The sequence below is a fragment of the Nomascus leucogenys genome, chromosome 21 (genome assembly GCF_006542625.1).
Source record: "Nomascus leucogenys isolate Asia chromosome 21, Asia_NLE_v1, whole genome shotgun sequence".
Lineage (NCBI taxonomy): Eukaryota > Metazoa > Chordata > Mammalia > Primates > Hylobatidae > Nomascus > Nomascus leucogenys.
The window spans coordinates 9,349,463-9,371,812 of NC_044401.1; the positions used below are offsets into that span (position 1 = coordinate 9,349,463).

General features: G+C 40.2%; 1 pseudogene; it reads left to right on the forward strand.

Moving 5' to 3' along the window:
- Positions 1 to 5,218: 5,218 nt before the first annotated feature.
- LOC100592741 lies at positions 5,219 to 6,183 on the forward strand (annotated as a pseudogene).
- The last annotated feature ends 16,167 nt before the right edge of the window (positions 6,184 to 22,350 follow it).

The following is a 22,350-nucleotide window of genomic DNA, read 5'->3' on the forward strand; positions in this document are numbered from 1 at the left end:
ATTTCTCTTACCCATTTTCGGCAATAAGAGAAATATGGCTCTGCCTGCACGGCTCCCAGGCAGTCAGACCCAATGGTTATCTCCCTTGTTCCCTGAACATTGCTGTTATCCTGTTCTTTTTTCAAGGTGCCCAGATTTCATATTGTTCAAACACACATGCTTTACGAACAATTTGTGCAATTAACGCAATCATCACAGGGTCCTGAGGCGACATACATCCTCAGTTTACGAAGATGATGGGATTAAGGGATTAAAGTAAAGACAGGCATAGGAAATTATAAGAGTATTGATTGGGGAAGTGATAAATGTCCATGAACTCTTGACAATTTATGTTCAGAGACTGTGGTAAAGACAGGTGTAAGAAATTATGAAAGTATTAATTTGGGGAACTAATAAATGTCCATGAAATCTTCACAATTTATGTTCTTCTGCCATGGCTTCAGTAGTTCCCTCCGTTCGGGGTCCCTGACTTCCTGCAACAGTTTCTAGGTTCTTTCCTCAACTCTCCAACTCTGTTGAATAGATGCTGTGGAGGAGAGGCCTGAATTTCATGGGGTAAAGTAGATTAGAGGATTTGAAGGTTAAGAGGTTAAGGTTAAGATTCTAGGTGGGTAGATTCATGTGTGTACGCAGCCCCCTTTTTTTTTTTTTTGACAGAGTTTTGCTCTTATTGCCCAGGCTGGAGTGCAATGGAGTGATCTTGGCCCACTGCAACCTCCACCTCATGGATTCCAGCGATTCTCCTGCCTCAGCATCCCAAGTAGTTGGGATTACAGGCACTCGCCACCACACCCAGCTAATTCTGTATTTGTAGTAGAGATGGGGTTTCTCCATGTTGGTCAGGCTGGTCTTGAACTCTTGACCTCAGGTGAACCGCCTGCCTCGGCCTCCCAAAGTGCTGGGATTCCAGGTGTGAGCCACTATGCCTGTCCACAGTCTTTTTTATGTATGTGTGTATTTCACATGTTTGTATTATATTGTTTTTCTCTCACAATCAATTATTTCTGGGCTGATGCAGGATTGAAAATAAGAAGATAAGTGAGTTCCCCACAGAAGTGAATTGATTTCCTAGTTACAGCTTCATGACTGGGTGGTAGGAAGGAAAAGTAAAGGCGATATGATAATTTGCATAGGGTTGTAGGATAGGAATTAAATATGTTTGTTTTGCCATTGCCAGCCACTGAACTAGTGACTCAGTTTCCCAATTATAAATGAAAGAATTATTTAAAAGTAAATCGAAGAACGAAATAGAACACTCATTAGATTAGAAAATTGTTGGTTTAAGTGTATTGATGTGCATAGTGTTATGTGTGCAAGAGTAAAAAATACATTATTTAATTGTTTCCCTTCCTCCTCCTTTATTTTCTTGTCTACCCTCTGCTATTTGATGCTGTGAATTCTTTAATAATGTATTCAAGAGTTTAGCTTCATTTAAGGAGAGATTTATACAAGTCAGGGTAACTAAACTCCAGAGACAAAATAGCTTTTAACCACACATTCTTTTAAAGGCAACAATATGGAATGCCAATGCCAAAGAAATAATCTCTCTTTTGCACTATCCTTAAGAGTGCTCTCCTTCTCTTTTCCTCTCCCTCACACTTCTCTTCAAAATTCATGCCCTCCAGTCTTTAATCTTGCCAATTAATGGGATAATATGTGGCCACGTACACTCTGAATTATTCATGGCCCCTTCATTCTTTTTGCCAAACACCTTGTCAACCCCTGGAGTGAAGTGTCGCTTGTATTCTTTCTGGTGAAATTGAACTAAACCAGACATCATTTAATGTGGTGTCCTGCAGGATGGGGTTTCTAAAGAGAGAAACATTCCATTGTAGAATGAGTTGACGATGGTATCAAGCTACTTTCAAGTGCTCCCCCAAGAGAAATAAAGAAACACACAGAAATGCCAGTACATGTTGAACTGACAAAGCCAAGTTTGGATCTTTAAGTGCAGGAACACATTATAGGCAGTCTCAGTTAGCACTGATTAAATTTTAAAATGGAATTTGTGTAGAGATCAGTACAATTTCCCTGGAGTTTTAGAAAAACGGCTACAAATCAATTGCCAAGTACAGCACTTTATAATAAGCTCACATTTGTAAAACCTATTAATTAACATAAGAAGATAAAATATTTTATTATTGTTTCCTTTATTTTTATAAGGTCATACAATCTCATTTTACTAACAGGGTCAACAATAAATGGCATTCAATTAAGAGAGAAATTTTCTCACCCTTTACTTACTTTCAGGTCAGCAGGTGCAGCTGAAACATCACTGTTTTCTTTGTCCATTATTAGGTGTTTTGCGTGTGATCATCCAGGGGTGTCTCAAAGCCAGTTTTCGCCCCTTATATGCTCTCTTGAGAAGAATTGAGAGAACCGTCACCACATTCAAGCTAGCTTTCAGAGGAGTGGAATCAATTTACCTCCACCGGGTTCAGTTCAGAAACTGAAGCCGCCTCATTGCTATATTGTAAATGTTAAAGGGACCTTGCACTCAGCTTTACACCCAAACTCAAGGATTCTCAATGTAACTTTCATAGGAGTCAGGCCTCTCAGAGTACAGCCAGCCTCAAGGCAAGGTTTTCTTATAAGAAACACAGTCCTACAATCCAGAAACATTTAAAAATCATTATAATTTTTTTCTTGCATCTCCTAAAGAATATGAAGAGGTCTAATTTACAACCCTCAGCACCACATCTGAGAAGTCCTCACACCTCATTTCTCTTGCTTGGCATCTCTTGCCTGCTCCAGAAGGCTCACTCTTCAGTCCTGCTCTCAACTCTCCAGCCATACTCTCTGAGAAGCCATAATCCAAAGGGACTTTTTTCCATTTAGCTCCCCCTACTTCTTGCAGTCAGTCCTCAGTAAACCTGGGGCCCTTTCTGCTGTAAAGCCCCTGTTTCCATCTCTCCCATACTTCCCCATGTCAATCTGAATTAGATCCATGGTGGGAAGAATAATCTTGAGGGGCAGTGCAGAATTTTTCTTAGCAGACTGGGAGAAAAAGGCAGGGATTGCTGGAACCTCATCACCCTGTGGGCACTGGGTGTCAACAGAAAGCTGATCTGTCACTCTTTAAAGGAGAAACACTGTTCTGCTGATCCAGACACAAACTTCAGCATCATTCACGGGCTCTGTGCATATGGCAAGTGAGAAACTGCCTGCTGAAAGTGGTGAAAGATTAGTTGAGTTGCCTCATACCTGAAATTTGATCTAACTTGGGGAAAATGAGACAGAATGACAAAAAAAAAAAAAAAATGAATTAAGTCATGTTGTACAAACTTGCCTCTTGGGTTTTGTTATTTATTATTCACACTGATGAAATTGTTAATAATGGTTTAGACTTTATAATATGACTTTTAATGGCTCATCTTTCCTGTATTATTTCTCTACCTATTTCTAGAACTAACTCATATTCCACCAATATAGATAAAATTTATATACTTATCAGTGGCCATTGACAAAGACTCTCTTCTTGACCAAAGTGTAGTCAGGTTACTCTGAGCTCTCTTTTCAACTAGACCTTGTCCTTGGGCCTTGTCTTTGGCCCATCTGGTCAGTTTAGCAGGAATCCCCCCACCTTGATATCTGATCACCCTTGATTTTTCTTTCTTTTTCTTTTCTTTCTTTCTTTTTTTTTTTTGATTTAAGAGTGGCCTTGAAATACCCTTGATATCTGATCAAGTTCTTTATCCCCTACCTTTGATATGTAAGTCCTTGGCTGCCTGTAACAAGAATCCTGATTGGTTAGTTTAGCAAGAATGCCCCTTGATGTTTCACCTTAGTAATTTTCCATCCATGGACCCCCTCACTCTCTTCATTGGCTACTAATCCCCAGCTTTCTTTGCTGTATTTGGAACTGAGTTCAGCTCTATATTGAATTCACTTTCTCCCGTTGCAACAGTGCTGAAGAAAATCTGTCTTTACAGCCTTTAACTAGTGTCCCCCCAATCCTTTTTTCCCTTTCACACCACCAAGTGTGAAAAGTGGCAGCAAAATATCAGGAGGCTGTGTTAAATGTACCGAATTTAAAAGCAATCATAAAACCAACCGAAGGCTGCTTTTTCACTATCATCATGCCAGCAATTCTAAATAATGTCAGTGATAAAATACTCCTCCCTAAAAAAAAAAAAAAAAAAAAAATTGGTGTGAGTTCTAAACAATCACTGCCACTACAACTGTTTTAATAATACTTATCTAAGTGTATAATGAGCAATTCATATTATTCATTTTTTAATAAGTGGTGAATGTCATGCAGAAATTAATTTGGAAAACTCCTAACTATAAAGTTGGTCTCAAACACGTTGTGGGTAACAACTATCTGGGGCCAGTGGTGCAGGTGGTAAAGGAATTTCCCAAGACAGTTGTAGGTAAAGAAAGGTAGATTTATTAGAGAAAGTAAGAAAATACATTGCAAGAGAGCAACAGGCAGATCAGCAAGAGAGGAGCTGACTGCAAGGAGACAAAGGCTGGCTCGGGATTTTATAGGATGGTGCTTGTGCTCAAGAGGGCCACGTGGAGTGCTGATAATGCCAAGGTTACAATGAGCTAACTTGCATTTTTCTAACAGCCAAGGGTCTGGTGATAAGTCGGGTGTGGGAAGATTGTGATTTATTTGAGTTACTTGTGCAGGAGGGCTACATGTCTTGGACCATGAAAAAAGGCAGACTTACAGCTCATTTGCTTTCTTCTTTTTGCTTTCCCCTGCTTCCACCAGCCCGACTCCTTTTCCCTAATTAGGACTCCACAGAATACAAGATGACTGTGACACATGTTCATTTCAAGAGTAAGCTTCTAATGGTCTGGAATCATTTGCACATACTTAGGGCAGAGTCCTTGCCTCCAACAATCCCTGTGGGATTACATATTGCTGCATTTAAAGGGAAGATTCAAAACAAGCAATAATAGCACAATGATTGTAAAGACCAAGAAACAGAACTTCAGTTATTTCATTTGTCCTTCTATGTGACGAATGAGTTAATTTATATTTAAAATTTAACACAGTTACAGAGTATGAACTGCAAGGAGTTATATTTTTATATGTAATATTCTGTATGCAGTATATATTTTGTTACTTTTATTTTTGCTAGCATAATTATATACATAAAGTTGACTAAAATTTTTCACTTTTTTTCTCATCAATATTATTATTAGTTTTATTTCATGATTCCTCCTGAAAACAATTTTACTGTATAGGAGAAGAGATTGTTGAGAAATGATCCACTCTAAAGAGAAGCAGCCCCTGAGTAACTGGGCAGCTTCTGTAGGGTCAACAGTGTGAAGGACCCACCGCAGGGTGTCATTGGCACCGCCTGGTAACTGGTGAGTCCATCGGCCAGCAGAGCTCATACCCACATTCCCAGATTAGTCCAGGGGGTCCAGGCATGACCTCAACTGCGGCTCTTCCAGATGCATGGAGGCCGCACCACCGCCCATGCCTTGAGTGCATGGCATCAGGAGGCACCGGCCATACTTCTGCTGGAGCCAAGTGGTGCAGAGCCTGGGCCACTGCTCCAAGTAGCTGGGCATCTCCACAGCTAACTATCCAGAATAAGTGGTAGATAACCTTCCAACTGGTGTATCCACTGCATTTATCATGGTTGGGCCAGTTTGGAAGTGGAAATGTCCCTAAGATGGTAGCGAACATAGGGTGGAATCCATACTGCAAAAATACCAAAAAAATCCACAAAAACTCCTACCGTGCATGCCTTTAAAGAGGACTTCTGGCTGGGCACAGTGGCTCATACCTGTCATCCTAGCACTTTGAAAGGCCAAGGGAGGAGGATCACTTGAAGCCAGGAGTTTGAGACCAGCATGGGCAACCTAGCAAGATCCTGTTCGTACAAAAAAAAAGAAAAAAAGCCAGGTGTGGTTGTTTGCCATTAGTCCTAGCTACTCTTTGGGAGGCTGAGGTAGTGGGATCTCATGGGCACAGGAGTTTGAGGCTGCAGTGAACTAGGACTTCTGTGGGAAAATCCTCAATGTGACTATCGTTGGCTACCTCATAAAGGAAATTATTAATCAGAAAAAAACTTCTTGGATTCTTTAGAGTCACTTGTTTCAGCAATTCACGGTGATATTGAGGAAGCTAAGAAACGATGTGATTTACCAGAACATTTGAAACTCAAAGAAGACAATTTCTTCCAGGTTCCTAAAAGCAAAATGATGAATGGCCACTGATGAAAAAAATCATCTTATTCATTCATTCACACTTTTCCAGTGAAAATATAACTGCTCATAACTCTGCAGTCTCATCTTGGTTGTATTTTAAAAACCAAACATTTCCCTACAGCTATTAATTAGTTTAAACAGTGCATTGCAGTTACCGTTTTATGTTTCAACTGTTAAACCCATCAGGACGTAGTACAAAAGAGATTCATTTAAAAATCAATATTATTTTTATTTAATATGTTGATTCAAATGCATCCCTAGAAAGGTATCGGTCTTATCATGGAAATGAAATGTATATAAGTATGGGTAAAAAGGCAAGTCACTAGTTTGATGTAAGAAGTATAATTCTCATGGTAAAATACCAGCATATATGTACTCATATAGATTTACTGCTCAACAGAGGGGGCTTATAAAAGTAAATGCACTAAACAGAAGGTTGATAGTTTATTATAATCCTAAGAGGAAAAATCTAGATTTTGTACTTTTTTGATATTTTGTACATTAATATATTATCATAAACATGAGGACATTTGGGAAATACTATTTTAGTCATTTCCTTTATGAGGTCACATCATTGTATCATCTTCATTTTTGTATGACACTGCCTCAATTTGTGGACTAGACACCCTCTGCCTATCATGGTTTTTGTGTTTATATTTTAAGACAGCAGAATAAGTGTTTTTTGAATCTGTAGGTCTCATTTTTGTGTTGGATAACTCTTTTTATCTTTTAACATTTTGTGTTGGATAACCCTTTTTACCTTTTATCTTTTTAACAGTAGATATCTCTGTCCTGCAACAATTTTTTTTTACTTTGGTTCTTTCTTCCTTTAAATGATTGTCAATGTCAGTTTATTCCACTTAGAATATCCTACAACTGTATACTTAAAAGAGATTGCATCTGTCCATACCATTCCATTCTTTCACTATAGAACAGTAATTAAGTGTCTGTATGTATTGCATTTTATAGAAAAAAACAAAACAGCAAACTTCATCCTTAGTTTTCCTTAAGATTTAAATGAACATGTAGCCGTTCATTTATATGTACCAGTTTTTTAAAGGCCACAAAACTTTTGAGCCAGTTAAACTATAAAATAATTAGAAAGTTATTTATTTTTAATGCAAGTATGTGTTCTGGAGCAAATCTAAATTGCTGTAGTTGCATACACACAATGTAATTTGATGCTTGTCTAAAGAGTGCTTGTAGCTTCAGGGAAATGCATAAAATTTTACTTAAATAATTTTCGTAATATGGATTTTTCCCCCTACTAACTGTATGATTTTTGGCCATTTGAGTCTTTTTCTTTATACCAGAAGAAAATTGAAATCTTTGGATATTTAGGAAATTAAGATCACAGGTTGTGTTGGGCTCCTCAAACAGCATCTTGCATCATTGTTCACTTTAGCAACAGATTTGGTGGTAAATGGGGGTCAGGGCTGGAGTAGAACTATGCGAAAGCTATTTTTAAAGATAACTCATTATGCATCAGTTTCCCCTAATCTGCATAGGTGAATTAGAACTGATTTTAATTAAAATATTTTAAATTATTTAGAAAAGCATATAAAGTTGTTGGAGAAGAGAAAATCATACATAAACTCAGTTGGATTGTGTTTTACTTTTTGGTGTATATATTTATGGCAAACAATATAGTTTTTGGCTTCTTTATATTTTATAGAAATATTTAGAAAACATAATTGTAAATGTTAGAAATCCTATGCTTGAAAGAAGCCTCATATATCGTGGATTTTTGAAGCAAAGTTAAAAACAAACATGGAAATTGTAAAAATATTTGTGCTTGTTTTGTCTGAATAGATTGCTGCTAATTATGTTCTCCTCAGGTGTGTGAAAGTTATTTGATGTTTTATTGTCATCTTGCATTTTGTTAAATAGCCATCACTTTTGAAAATCAAAGGGTATCCTTGTTTAAGAATTGTGTCAGCATTTTTCAAAATTTTATATTATTTATGTATTATAATAAATTACTATAGTACCATTTTGATTAGTCTGAATGTCTTCAGGCTTTGAAATAAATCTTGACCAAGTGATACAAAACAAAATATAGAAAGAAATGATCTACTCTAAGTGAGCAGATATATGATAAAGCAACTACAGCAAAATGTTAATGGTAGAATCTAGGTGTGGGTTTATGCATTTACACTATAAAATTATTTCAACTGCTTGTTTGAAATTTTTCTTAATAAAATGTTGAGGGGAAAATGATCATCTCTGAGAGTCAAATACACTAGATAAGTCACTGGTTTTGAGTGATGATGGCAAAGAAAGCTGGGATGTAAGATAAGCAAGCTTGCAACAAGCTTGATGAGCGAGTATACATTGATCTCGTTGTTTTTTACTGGTATGGAAGTTCTGGCACAGAGTCCTTTCACCAGAGTCATATGTTCAACAGAGCATATGACCAAAGACAATCGCAATGGCCAGGTACATGCTGATGTCTTCCATCATAAGCAGTTTAGAAGACGGGGAGAGATTTCTATTTCTTCCCAGGAGCAAAGGCCCCTGTGCTAAGGGAAGAAGGGTAGGTGTCTGAAAGCTGGCCTTCTAAGCAGATAGTGTACAGTGATCTAGATCAAAGGAGAAATATTTCTCCATTGCATTTAGCAGTGATTATTGGGAGCAAACACATAATCAATACATGAATTCAACACATGAAAACACTTTAGATGTTTCAGCCTTCCATCCCTGTGCTGAGACTAGCATATTGTGAAGACAGGATGTAAGTCCAAATCATCTATCTAATGTGAACAAGGTTCTGCACTCCTGGCATAGAAGGCACTTAGCAGCGGGAGGTGATACTTTCATCTTTGCCTAAGCAGAGGAGAGGTCAGCTCTTCAGAAACTGGTGTCTTTCTGCTATTTAGGACCCACTTCTCCCTATTATGATAAGTGGCTATGTGCAAAGTTGCCATCTGATCACCACTGTCCACTGAGTTACCTGCAGAGGGGGAGTAAATCCTGAGGAATCTCAAGGTTGCACAGGATGCTGGGAAGTCAGCCAGCCACTTAACATTATCACTCTCCGTGTCCTGTAATAGACTCGTATGATAATGATCCTGGCTTCCCTTTCCCTGATGACTTGCAGGGAGCATGATTCTAATCTTTTGGGTCACATCACATGGATTTTTTTTTTTTTTTTCGAGACGGAGTCTCACTCTGTCACTTCGCCCAGGCTGGAGTGCAGTGGCGCGATCTCAGCTCACTGCAAGCTCCGCCTTCCGGGTTCACGCCATTCTCCTGCCTTAGCCTCCCGAGTAGCTGCGACTACCGGCGCCCACCACCACGCCCGGCTAATTTTTTTTTTTGTATTTTTAGTAGAGATGGGGTTTCACCGTGTTAGCCAGGATGGTCTCGATCTCTGGACCTCGTGATCTGCCCTCTTGGGCCTCCCAAAGTGCTGGGATTACAGGCACAAGCCACCGCGCCCGGCCATGGATCTTTTTTAAAAGTGAAATTGTAGTGTGGCATCTGAAATATGGGCTATTGCAATATCCTCTTAACTGCTTTGCCTTCTGTAGGCTCATCTGCCACACTCTGACCCATGAGTACATCACTGTTAATAAATCTTCCTAAAATGATTCTAACGTCACTTCCATCTTTAACAAATGGCAGCCCTTTTGTTCAGTCCCTCTAGACTGGCATTCGAGTTTTCCTCAGTGTGGCTCCAGGCTGCCTTTCTGTGTACTCCTGTCACATACACTAACCCTGTTCTGTCAAATCATGCATTTTCCATTTTTATTCCTCCATTTATTCATCCATCTATCTGTTAACTCAATATTTATTTCATGCCTACTATATGACATATCAAATATTTCAAAACTGAATAAAACCTATTACTGCCCTTAAAAAGCTCTCATTGGAGGGGGCAAAAATGCAAATGACTGATTATAAGATTTTGTAATAAATATTATAACAGAGATGTGAACAAATGCCCTAGAACCTTAGAGGAAGCTGATATTAACAGCCCTCTCCCTTGAATTTCGTGCCCCCAGCGCATATTGCTATTCAAATCCTAACCACTTTCCACACCCTACTTATAGCTCTCCTCCATGCTTTTGCAGCCCACCCCATGACACTCTCTTTTTCCTAACTCAAAACCTTTATGGTACATACTAGTACTTGAGACTTTAAATAATGTAATAATTAATCAAGCACTACTTTGTAGCATCTATCATCTGTCTTGTTGGCTATTTAATTTGTCATATGGATATCCTATCTCCAACTAAACTCCAGGCTCCTTGAAGACAAGGTCCCTGTATTACATCCTTCAATGTAATAACCTTGGGAAGGGGCAATTGGTGATAGCCTCTTCAGGAATTAGTTAGGTCTGGGATTTGTTTGCACCTTATTTACAAGCGAATAAGTTAGCCTGTTAACTGTTTTATGGATGGTAGCAAAAGACACAAGATTCATGGCTCAGCAAACAGCATGAGTGTCAGTGGGTGTCCCACAGGGGTGATACAACATGGTCCAGATGGATGCTGCATCTGCAGTGGGTTTCCATTGCAGCCGAGGAATGCAGAGTTTGGAAAATCCACTGTTTTTACAGCAAACAATAAGCAAACCTGCTCATTGTCCAAGATGGAGATATTACCTCCTCCCACAGGGCCTGCAAACACACCCTGAGAAATGGCCAAGATGGGGGGCAGTAGGGGCCTTGTATTCTTGGCAGACACAGCGTGTTCGTTTCCCAGGGCTGCCACAAATTGGACGGCTAAAACCACAGGAATTTATTGTCTCACAGTTTTAGAGGCTAAAAATCCAAAATCAAGGTGTTGGTTGGGTCATGTGCCCTCTGAAACCTGTAGGGTAGAATTTTTCCTTGTGTTTTCCTAGCAGCTGCAGCTGCAGCCCTTCAGTCTCTGCGTTTATCATCACATGGCATTCTCCCCGGTGTGCCTCTGTGCTTCTTCTTTTATAAGGACACCAGCCTTGTTGGATTAAGGGTCCATTTTACTCTACCATAACCTCATATTAACCAATTACATCTGCAGTAACCCCATTTCCAAATAATATTACATTCCAAGGTGGTGGGAGTTAGACTTCAACGTATGTTTTTTGGAGACATAATTCAATGCATAACACCCAATAAGGCCTGTAGGATATTGACAGACTTGGAGAACTGTCTCTCTCAACAGAGTAAACTTGCCTCTAATAGACAGCACTGCAAAAATTCTAGAGCCAGGTCATATTCTGAGGTAGGTGTAGGTGGCATTCTTACCATTTCATCCAGATGTTGTCCTGAAATCCTACTCTACTCTTCTGACACTCCCTCTATGGTAGAGAGGGGGAGGATGGTTCAGTGTGATTTATTTATGGTCAAGAAGGAATTACGATTCATTAGTACATGATCCATGGTCAGCCATATTACAAGAAGTGAATGTTCAGACCAGATTGTCCTGCTATTCAACTAGACCAGTAATGGGAGAGTTAATGGGTGAAAAGCATCTTTTCTTTGTATTCAGTGGACGTGTAGAAAATATCTCTTTTCCTTTTTTGATTGCCTCCTATGAGAAGCACTCAATTCAGTATGAACATGTGACTGGGCTAAGGGACACTGAGGTAAACTAGTCCAGAAGCCATTCTACCTCACATACCTAACCAGACAAACCCTAGTAGGCACAAATTGTCCTCAGGTGGCAAACAGCACTGTCACAGAAAGCTGCCATCTCATTGAGCTGGTGTAGCATCTGGCTCACAGCAGGAGCTGAATCTGATTTATGTTTGATGAAGAAATGAACCTGCTGTACTAAAAAGTACTGACTTTGGAAATAGTACAAAGGTCACTAGATTACAAAGGGATGCTTTTGAAAAACAACTACAAATCAGAATAACAAGATAGGATTGGGAAAATGACGAAAGGACAGAAAATGAGAAAAATTATGATAGAAATAAATGAATCAAAATGAACTTGGTACAGAGAGGTATGGAATAAAAATGAGGAGTAAAAATCAGTGGAGGAGAAAACAAAAGGAACAGAACAATTAAATAATTTAAAATGTGTATTCCATGGTTTAAGTTGGCCTGGAGACCATCTCACGTCTTAGTATCCAAGGGCTGAGTTTTGCAACTGTGCAGAGTTAGCTTCCCTGCCAAATTCATCTCAGTAATGCTGTTCAGCACTCCCAGCTTCTGTGCTGTTTAGCGCTGTGTCATATCAACTTTTTCACAGACTATGCACGTTCTGGAATCTGAAATAATAACACTCAACTATTTGCTCATTACCCTAAATCAGTCCCAGTTAGAGGCCCAATGGCCTTGATATAATTTGATAATGGCAACTGAGAGAAATGACTGAGTGTATATTCTGGGAATTTCTGTCAAAAGCTCAGGTACTTGAAAGCACAGCTAAAATCCAGATAAAAACAGTGGTGATGTGATAAAACAGAAATCCTACCTTATGTCCCCCACCCCCCAAAAAAGAAGTATTTCAAAATTAAATTAGAGGTTATATTATGCCATTTTTGTGTTGCTGTAAAGAAACTCTTCGGCAGGCCAAGGCAGATAGATCACCTAAGGTGAGGAGTTCGAGACTAGCCTGACCAACAAGGTTAAACCCCGTCTCTACTAAATACAAAAAATTAGCTTGGTGTGGTGGCACATGCCTGCAATCTCAGCTACTTGGGAGGCTGAGGAAGGAGAATCGCTTGAAACCGGGTGGCGGAGGTTGCAGTGAGTTGAGATTGCGCCATTGCACCCCTGCCTGGGCAACAAGAGCAAAACTCCGTCTCAACACACACACACACACACACACACACACACACGAAAGAAACGGAGACTGGGTAATTTATGAGGAAAAGAGGTTTAATTAGCTCATGGGTTTGTAGGCAGTACAGCAAGCATGGTGCCAGCATCTGCTTCTGGTGAGGACCTCAAGGAATGTACAATCATGGTGTATCTCTTCGTTTTCACACTGCCATAAGGAACTGCCCAACACTGGGTAATTTATAAAAGAAAGAGCTTTAATTGACTCATGGTTCTGAATGGCTGGGGAGGCCTCAGGGAACTTACAATGATGGTGGAAAGCAAAGGAGAAGCAAGGCACGGCCTCAAGCAAGTTCAAAACCCAGTAGTGCAGTCATTAAAATCTTAAAGCTTCAAAATAATCTCCTTTGGCTCCATGTCCCACATCCAGGGCACACTGATATGAGGGCTGGGCTTTCAAGACCTTGGACAGCTTCATCCCCATGGCTTTACAAGGTACAGCCCCTGTGGCTGCTCTCATGGGCCGATGTTGAGTGCCTGTCGCTTTTCCAGGTGCAGGGTGTAAGCTACCAATGAATCTATCATCCTGGGCTCTGGAGGACAGTGGCCCCTTCCCACAGCTCCACTAGGAACTGCCCCAGTGGGGACTCTGCTAAGGAAGATTGGCAGCCTCCTTCACTCTTGAACTCTGTGCACATGCAGGCTTAACATCATGTGGAAGCCACCAAGACTTAAGGATTGCACCCTCTAGAACAGCAGCCTGAACTGTACTTGGGTCCCTTTGAGCTGTAGCTAGAGCTGGAGTGGAAGGGATGGAGGGAGCAATGTCCTGAGGCTGCTCAGGGTAACAGGGCCCTAGGGTCTGGCCCCCCAAAACCATTCTTTCCTTCTAGGCTTCTGGGCCTGTCATGGGAGGGACTGCCTCAGAGATCTCAGAAATGCCTTAGAGAACTTTTTCTCATTGTCTTGGCTATTAGCATGTGGCTCTTTTTTAGTCACAGAAATCTCTTCAACAAGTGGGTTGCTCTGAAGCACTCTTGGATTCCTCTCCCAAAAAAGCTTTTCCTTTCTCTGCCACATAGGCTGCAAATTTTCTAAACTTTTACACTCTGCTTCCCTTTTAAATATAAGTTCCAATTTCGGGTCATTTCTTTGCTCCCATATCATAGTGTAGGTTGTTAGAAGCAACCACGCCACTTCTTGAACACTTTACTGCTTAAAAATTTCCTCCATCAGAGATCCTAGGTTGTCACTCTTAAGTTCAAACTTCCACAGATCCCTAGGGCATAGCACAATACAGCCAAGTTCTTTGCAAAGGCATAACAAGGGTGACCTTTGCTCCAGTTCCCAATAAGTTCCTCATTTCCTTTTGAGACCTCATCATCCTAGACTTCACTGTCCATGTAACTATCAGCATTTTGGTCACAACCATTTAACAAGTCTCTAAGAAGTTCCAAACTTTTCCTCATCTTTCTATCTTCTATCTTCTTCTCAGACCTCCAAACTCTTCCAATCTCTGCACATTACTCAGTTCCAAAGTTGCTTCCACACCACCAGGTATCTTTATAGCAACACCCCACTCTTTGGTACCAATTTCTGTGTTAGGCTGTTTTTGCATTGCTGTGAAGAAATACCTGAGACTGGGTAATTTATAAGGAAAAGAAGTTTAATTGACTCCTGGATCTCCAGGCAGTACAGAAAGCACGGTGCCAGCATCCGCTCCTTTTGAGGGCCTCAGGAAGATTACAGTCATGGCAGAAGGCAAAGGAGAGCTAGTGCATTACATGGCCAGAGGGAACGAGAGGAAGAGTGGTGGGGGAGGTGCCACGCACTTCCAAACAACTAGATCTTGTGAGAATTCACTCACTCATCACCAAGGGGATGGCACTAAGCCAATCATGAAGCATATGCCACCATGATCCAAATGCCTCCCACCAGGCCCCACCTCCAACTTTAACATGGGGGATTACATTTCAACATGAGATTTGGTGGGGACAAATATCCAAACCATTTCAGATCCTTTCTACTAAAGATTGCTTTGGCTTTCCAACCTTTCCTATCCTAATTGAGGAGCCATATAGTGCTGGAACAGTCGTTTTTTTGTTTTTGCTTTTTAACTTTTTTTTACTGGTTTTGTTTTCATTTTGCAATCATAGGTTCAGTTTTGTTCCTGGCAACACATGCAATGTTGTGTTTCTGTTTGTGTGACACTAGCTACTAAACTGATTTTTATTCATTTCCACTGGCATCTCTAATAGGTGTTAATTCAGCAGAGGGTCCCCTGGCTGTTGCATTCTAACTGATCTCCTTGGAGAATTCTAAAATATGGTTGATTAGGTTCATGGACCCAGCAACAGGATGCAGGAGCCTCCAGTGGAATTTTACTACTTCCCCAGCAGGCTAAGTGCCTCTGACTTTCTGAGGGAACTTGCTGGCATCCTCACACTGTCTCATCAAGCATAAAGGGCATATGAGTGGATGTCTCTGCTATGTTATCATTCAGTACATCAATTTGCTCCAATGGGCTGGAAATAGTTTATCTTAAATGGTATTTTTGCACTTCTTCCATAAGTTAAATTTCACTAGAAGTCCTTGACGGTACTCGCCTACAGTTAGCCACAGCTGCCAAATCCCCTTACTCAGAGATACAGGCTCTTCAGATTCACTGATAAAATGCCTTAGTGTTTCAGCAAATCAGTGGAGGATGGAATCTGTCCACAGGGCTGGTATCACACTGTGAGAATCATTGTCCTCCACAGTAATCCAAAGTCGTGAGGCATGACTGCACAGTTAGAGGGACTGTGCTGACTCTCTTTTTTTTTTTTTTCTTTTTTTTCTTTTTGAGGCAGAGCCTCACTCTTCTGCACAGGCTGCCTCCCAGATTTAAGAGATTCTCCTGCCTCAGCCTCCCGAGTAGCTGGGAGTACAGGCACCTGGCACCACGCCAGGCTATTTTTTGTATTTTTAGTAGAGACAGGATTCTAACATGTTGACCAGGCTGGTCTCGAACTCGAACTCCTGGCCTCAGGTGATCCACCTGCCTCGGCCTCCCAAAGTGCTGGGATTACAGGCATAAGTCACTGCACCTGGCCCTGGCTCTTCTTATGAGTGACCTACATCAGCTAAGGGAGAGTCTGTTCCTTAAATACCCTGAGGGTATTATGGCGCCTGACATATAGCAGGTGCTCAGTAAGTCTTGGCTGTTATATTAATTAAATTCAAAACGTCTATTAATTAGATTAATAACATCTATTAATTTCTATGAAGTAATGAATACAACATTGCCAAAGACCTAGTTTTACCATCTTTATTCCTTCTACTACAGAGAGGAGTGTTGTGACTTTTCCTTCTCAAAATTAAATTTTGTGTCCAAGGAGAATAACTCACTCATTTTATCCTAATCCTGGTCCTAATTAAAAGATCCCAAAGAAAAAAAGTTACGTGACATCTGCACAGCTATGCAAGAATCATTCCAATCAAGAAACATATGTTAAACTTTCAAATGTAAAACAAGCTACTTGAATATTGGTTATTTATATACACAAGGGTGCTCTGAACTCAGGAAAGAAATACATATTTTGAATTTAGGCCAGAGAACTGCACCTATCTGTACTTTCCTGATTTATAGACTGGTAAGCTCTTCACTGTGAGTTCCTACTGGGGAAAGAGTAAGTGTTAATTTAGTACAGGGGCCATGTCTTCACTCATGTATCCACCAGAGCCCAGCACCGTCTCTAGGATGTGGAAGGGGGCACTGTATAGTAGAATTCAGAAGGCTTTGGAATCAGTGCTCAGAGTTCAAATTTCAGTTCTTCCTCTTACTATTTGTGGACCCTTGGACAATCCCTTAGGCTCTCTATACCTCACTTTCCTTATCTGGTAAATTACATAAATACTCACCTTATGGGGTTGTTATAAGTATCAAAGGATGTGAATTATATAGAGTGCCTGACACTTAGTAAGTGTTAAATAAATACCTGCTACAGTTTGAATGTACATGTTCCTCCAAAATTCATATGTTGGAACTCAAGCCCCCAAGGTGATGGTATTAAAAGATGGGACTTGTGTGGTGATTAGGCCATGAGGGTTCTGTGCTCATTAATGGGGTTAATGCCTATAAAAGGGGCTTCAGAGAGCTGCCTAGGCCTTTCGTTTCTTCTGCCATGTGAGAACACAGCATTTGTCCCCACTGAAGGACACAGCAACAGGGTGCCATCTTGCAAACAGAGGGCAAGCCCTTACCAAACACCACATCTGTTTTTTTTTTGATCCTGTACTTCTCAGCCTCCATAACAATGGGAAATACATTTTTAATGTTTAAAAATTACCCAGTCTAAGGTATTTTATTATAGTAGCCCAAATAGACTAAGGCAATTTCTATCAAGTGAAATTCCCATAGGTCATTATTTTTTTCCCTTTAGTTTGTTCTGAAATGGAATTTCTTCATAAGAAATTTCTTTATAAGGCAGAGTTCCTTATTTTGCAATCTGTGCGAGCTAAGCTCATCCCATCATAAGACTGATGCAATGTTCTCCCAAAGAATTATTGATTCAAAACTGTGGAACAAGGCCAGGCACGGTGGCTCATGCCTATAATCCCCACACTTTGGGAGGACAGGCAGTCAGATCACTGGAGGTCAGGGGTTCAAGACCAGGCTGGCCAACATGGTGAAACCCCATCTTTACTAAAAATACAAAAAATCAGTCGGGCATGGTGGCACATGACTGTAGTCCCAGTTACTTGGGAGTCTGAGGCAGGAGAATCTCTTGAGGCCGGAAAGTGGAGGTTGCAGTGAGCTGAGATCATTGCCACAGCACTCTAGCCTAGGCGACAGAGTGAGTAAAACGCCGTCTCAAAAAAAAAAAAAAAAAAAAAGAATATGGAACCAGAATGGATCTTTAACTTTATCCTCCAGAAGGCCATTCAATATCTGTCTCATTAAAACAAAGGTCAATAGGACAGTATTTACCCTAAACTCATTTAAACCACAGTGAGAGTTATTCTTGCCCTTCAACATAGCTTTACTTTTCAACTTAGGGCTTTCCAACTCAGGGTTATAAAAGCTGACATATTTATTTTGAGTCTATATTATAGACTCACAGCCATGTCATATCTTTGATTTCACTGAGTAGTAAATCAATTAACTACATTTCGCAATGCTTTCTTGTCTAAGACATTCAAATTGAATTCTGGAAACAGTAATTTCTGTTCTGGTATCATATTTTTCAATAATTTTTACCAGCCAACCCTTCTGTTTTTAGCAATCCTATTTACTTCATACAGTTTTACTTCATACAGTCATTAACAAGCATAAGGCTGGGCATGGTGGCTCATGCCTGTAATCCCAGCACTCGTGGAGGCCGAGGCAGGCGGATCTCCTGAGGTTGGGAGTTTGAGACCAGCTGGACCAACATGGAGAAACCCATCTCTACCAAAAAATACAAAATTAGCAGGGTGTGGTGGCACATGCCTGTAATTCCAGCTTGGGAGGCTGAGGCAGGAGAATCGCTTGAACCCGGGAGGTGGAGGTCACAGTGAGCCAAGATCACACCATTGCACTCCAGCCTGGGCAACAAGAGCGAAACGCTGCCTCAAATAAATAAATAAATAAATATTAAATAATAAAACAAGCATGAATTGCTCACAGATCCAATGTGCTCTGTGGCAGAAATGAAAAACACTGGGATTTGTGGCAAGGTATCCAGCCACCATAAAATTTCTTTGCAGCTGCCTAGGAAGAACACCAAATTCCACTAACATCCTAGCATGCAGATGGTGTCTTTCAAAATATTCACAATTTTTTAAAAAGTGATAATGCTGATGAGATCGTATGGAAATGGCCACATATACTTAGCAGGTGAGCCTCTAAACTGGTAGTATGGAGGGTAGTTTGACAATATTAATCAAAAATGGATACTTATCACTAGGAAATTATCCTAAGGTAATTATTACAAAGATATGGCTATAAGGATGGTTCTTATAGCATTAATTTTAATGATGAAATTTGAGAACATTTTAAAATCCAACAATAAAGGGTTAATTAAATGAAAATGATACATCCATTCAAAAGATTTTCAAGGAAAAATTATGCAGTCATTTCCATGTAGAACTTTCCATGTAGAAAGGACCAGCTTCCTCATCTGGTCTTGTTGGGACACCCCATTGAGTCAGACCTTCCTACTTCCTGAGAAGGTATCTACCCTCCCCTTGTATCTGATAGGTTGTAGCTGTGAGAAACTGGTTTATTACCAAAGGATTGTAGAAATGAAGATATTCTCAATATGTTATGCAGATTACATAGGCATTTTAATTTGCTAGGATGAGATGCACTAAATTGTGGGTTGTGGTTATCCTGGAGGATGGAGTTAGAGAGGGTCTTTACATTCCCCAAATTGTTGAATATTTTACAATGTTTTATCAAGGGAAAAATCTATTTTGAAATTTGATAAAAGGGAATAATTATCTTGCTGGCCCATTGTAGAAATACCTTGAAGATACAGTGACAGTCAATAAATTAAGCATGATAAACATTAAGTAAGATCTGTGTTATTAATAAAGCAGCAGCAAAATAATAAAGCAGGTATAAACCAACATCTAGAATCACCCTGTGTTTTCCAAGGAGCTTTGCCTCAGAGACTCATCTATTATGGATTATGTCACAACTGCTTACTGCAATACAAAGCAACTTTGACTTAATATATTGAAGAAAGGATTAATGTTTAAAAATACACAATTATCTTTCTTTTGTTTGCTGGGTGCACATGTTGGCAAACAACTGTTTTGACATGAAAATTCCCATTTCTAAGTATGAGCTGAGAGGAGTGAAAAAAAAAAAGAAAACTTTTATTTCTACAATTTGCAGCATGTTATCATCACATGGAGAAAAATTGAGTACCAGAGGCCCAGAAGAATCCTTCTCATTTGGCCCCCTAGCCAGTGGTTTTAATAGCACAGTAGGTGTATTACTAACACAGGGTTTACATAATGACTATTCAGAGTTTACTCTCACTCAGTCACCACTGCTTGCAAGTAGAAAAAAGTACATAGCATGCTAATTGGGTCTATAATTTGAGAAAGAAGAAAGATTGCTCTTTTAAAAAAATGGACTTGACTATACTTTGGATCCAATCAAGCTATTACATTATTTCCTGTAGCTGAAATGCATACACAAACTATCAAGAATTGGCACCTACCATTTGAAATGGTTCTCAAACAATGCTTGGGAGCAGAGACTCTGATCTTACTCCGGAGGTGTAGTGACCTTAAGCTTGTTTATCATATGCACAGTGTGAAGGCATTACCAGGCCCATGCAAACGATGGCCTGGAGTCTACATTATTCAAGAAGCTGACCTTGGCCAGTTTAAATGTGGAAATTTCACTTCTAAAATGTCCAAGGGAAGTAGGCTTTAAAAGCACTCACAAGAATGATGTGCTCATTTCTGCCAATAATGCTACTACAATTTAAAATTTTATCTTTGTGCTTTACAGTTACCATAGCAGTGAAAGATTCATAGTGAACAGAATTGTTTCAGTTTCAATGACTGATTAAATTAGCAGTTTTGCTAATGTGAGGCCGTGCCAATTAACTTTATTATCTACAGTAGTGCTGCACTCTAGTACGCCATTAAAGCTTTCTGCGAATGGTAACTAAAATGGCAGAATGCCTGCAAATAAAAAACAAGATCCTACTACTTGACTGCAAATGCAAAGTGGGAAAAGCGGGAAAAAAAATCTCGGGCTTTAGCTTGGATCACTTCTGGTGACTTTCGGGAAAATATATCGAGACAGATATTCTTTGGAACTACACACCGGATTATCATTCTCTACCCTAATCGCCACCACTCAGGGTACTCTGCTCTAGGGCCTCAAATTTTTTCAAGAGCCTCATCTCTAGGTTACAATTTTTAGATAGGACTGAAGGGTTGGGAGTCTCCATGGGGGGGCGTGGGTTGCATCGTTTTGGGAGGAGAAATATCCAGGTGCTGGCAAGTCTACCGGTGCTCTTTTTACCTGCTCCTCACTCCAGCTGGGCTCCAGCACAGCCCTGAACTTAGCAGGCTGATTCCTGCTGGCTCTGAACTGATTTTGCTGTTTTCTCACCTCTCTGTGTCACTGGTACAGCTAGGGCAATGTGGGAGCCAGAACAGGGCACATCCTGAAAGTTCTCTCCCAATCCATCCCCTTCCTGATGGAGGCTATTTCCCTAGGGCCCCTACCCCCAGTCCCAAACAGGGACCTAGACACCTTCTGTTTCTCCAGGACTTTCCTCCAAGTTTTATTTCACTTTTTGGGATCCATCGGCCTCCCTCTCTTACTTTTATGGCAACTCCAAGGTAAGGTTTTAGGAAATAATTCAGCTGCCATGGCTGGGAGACATCTTTCCGGGAATAGGCAGTTCACCAGTAGCTGTCAAATGGTCACTAGAACTTCTAGCAGATACAGTAAACTGTTTAGGTGACCCACAGGCCAATTTTCTTTAGCATAATGGTTTTTCCTTTTTTCTTTTACATTAAAGGTCTTTTTAAAAATGTTATACTGAATCCTAATATGTACTATAGATATATCAGAGCTGCTGTGGTTGAAGCAGGAGTGGAGGCCCAGGGTTCTGCCTCCTCAGCAGCCCTGCCCCCACAGGGATCCCATAGGAACCTCTGGGTAAACCTAGAACTGCAGAGAACAAAGAGAGAACACAGTCCAAAAAACTACCATCCAAACATTTAGAATTTGGCAATGTCTATACTTTCATCTATTTTATCTTTTTCTTGTTATCCATTATATGGCTAAAATACCTTATTTCTTTTCTTACTAGATGTATCATGTTTTTTTTTCTTGTTTCTACTGGTAAGAAAGAATAAGATGAACTGGTAATCCCCAGGCTTTTTTGACCTTTTAATGTTTTCTATCCACGGGGAAAAAATCTCAAAAACCTATTCATCTTAGGCAAATCTCAATACCAGGCAATATCCTAGGGTTTTCAGGGTTTAGACCCTTTAAATGACTTTAGGAGAGCAAACTACATTGTCTATAACTCCTGGATGATGAAAAAAAAAACTGTATAAATGTCAGCATCGGACCTAGGGTCTGGTCTGTAAGAGGAAGATGAATGCTAGAGAAGTGAAAACTGCTCATTCATTCAGTCATCTACCCACCCATCCATTCAATAAAACCATCCATCCATCCATTCTTCCTTCCATCCATTCAACAGATACTTTCTGGGCACCTATACAAGAGCTTCTCAAGAACCGGGGCTTTGTCTCAGTCTTTCCTGTGTCCTCTACAGGTCTAGCACGATAAGCACAAAGCACATGCTCAAAAACTTGTTGTGGTCAAAGACTTTGTTCTTGAACTCATGGCTCTAGGCTCTCAGAGTGGGCGAAACGACTCCTAAACTTTCTACTCCAATTGCCAAGATAAACACGATAATCTTGCAAGAGCGTCCTCATAGCTCACCTATA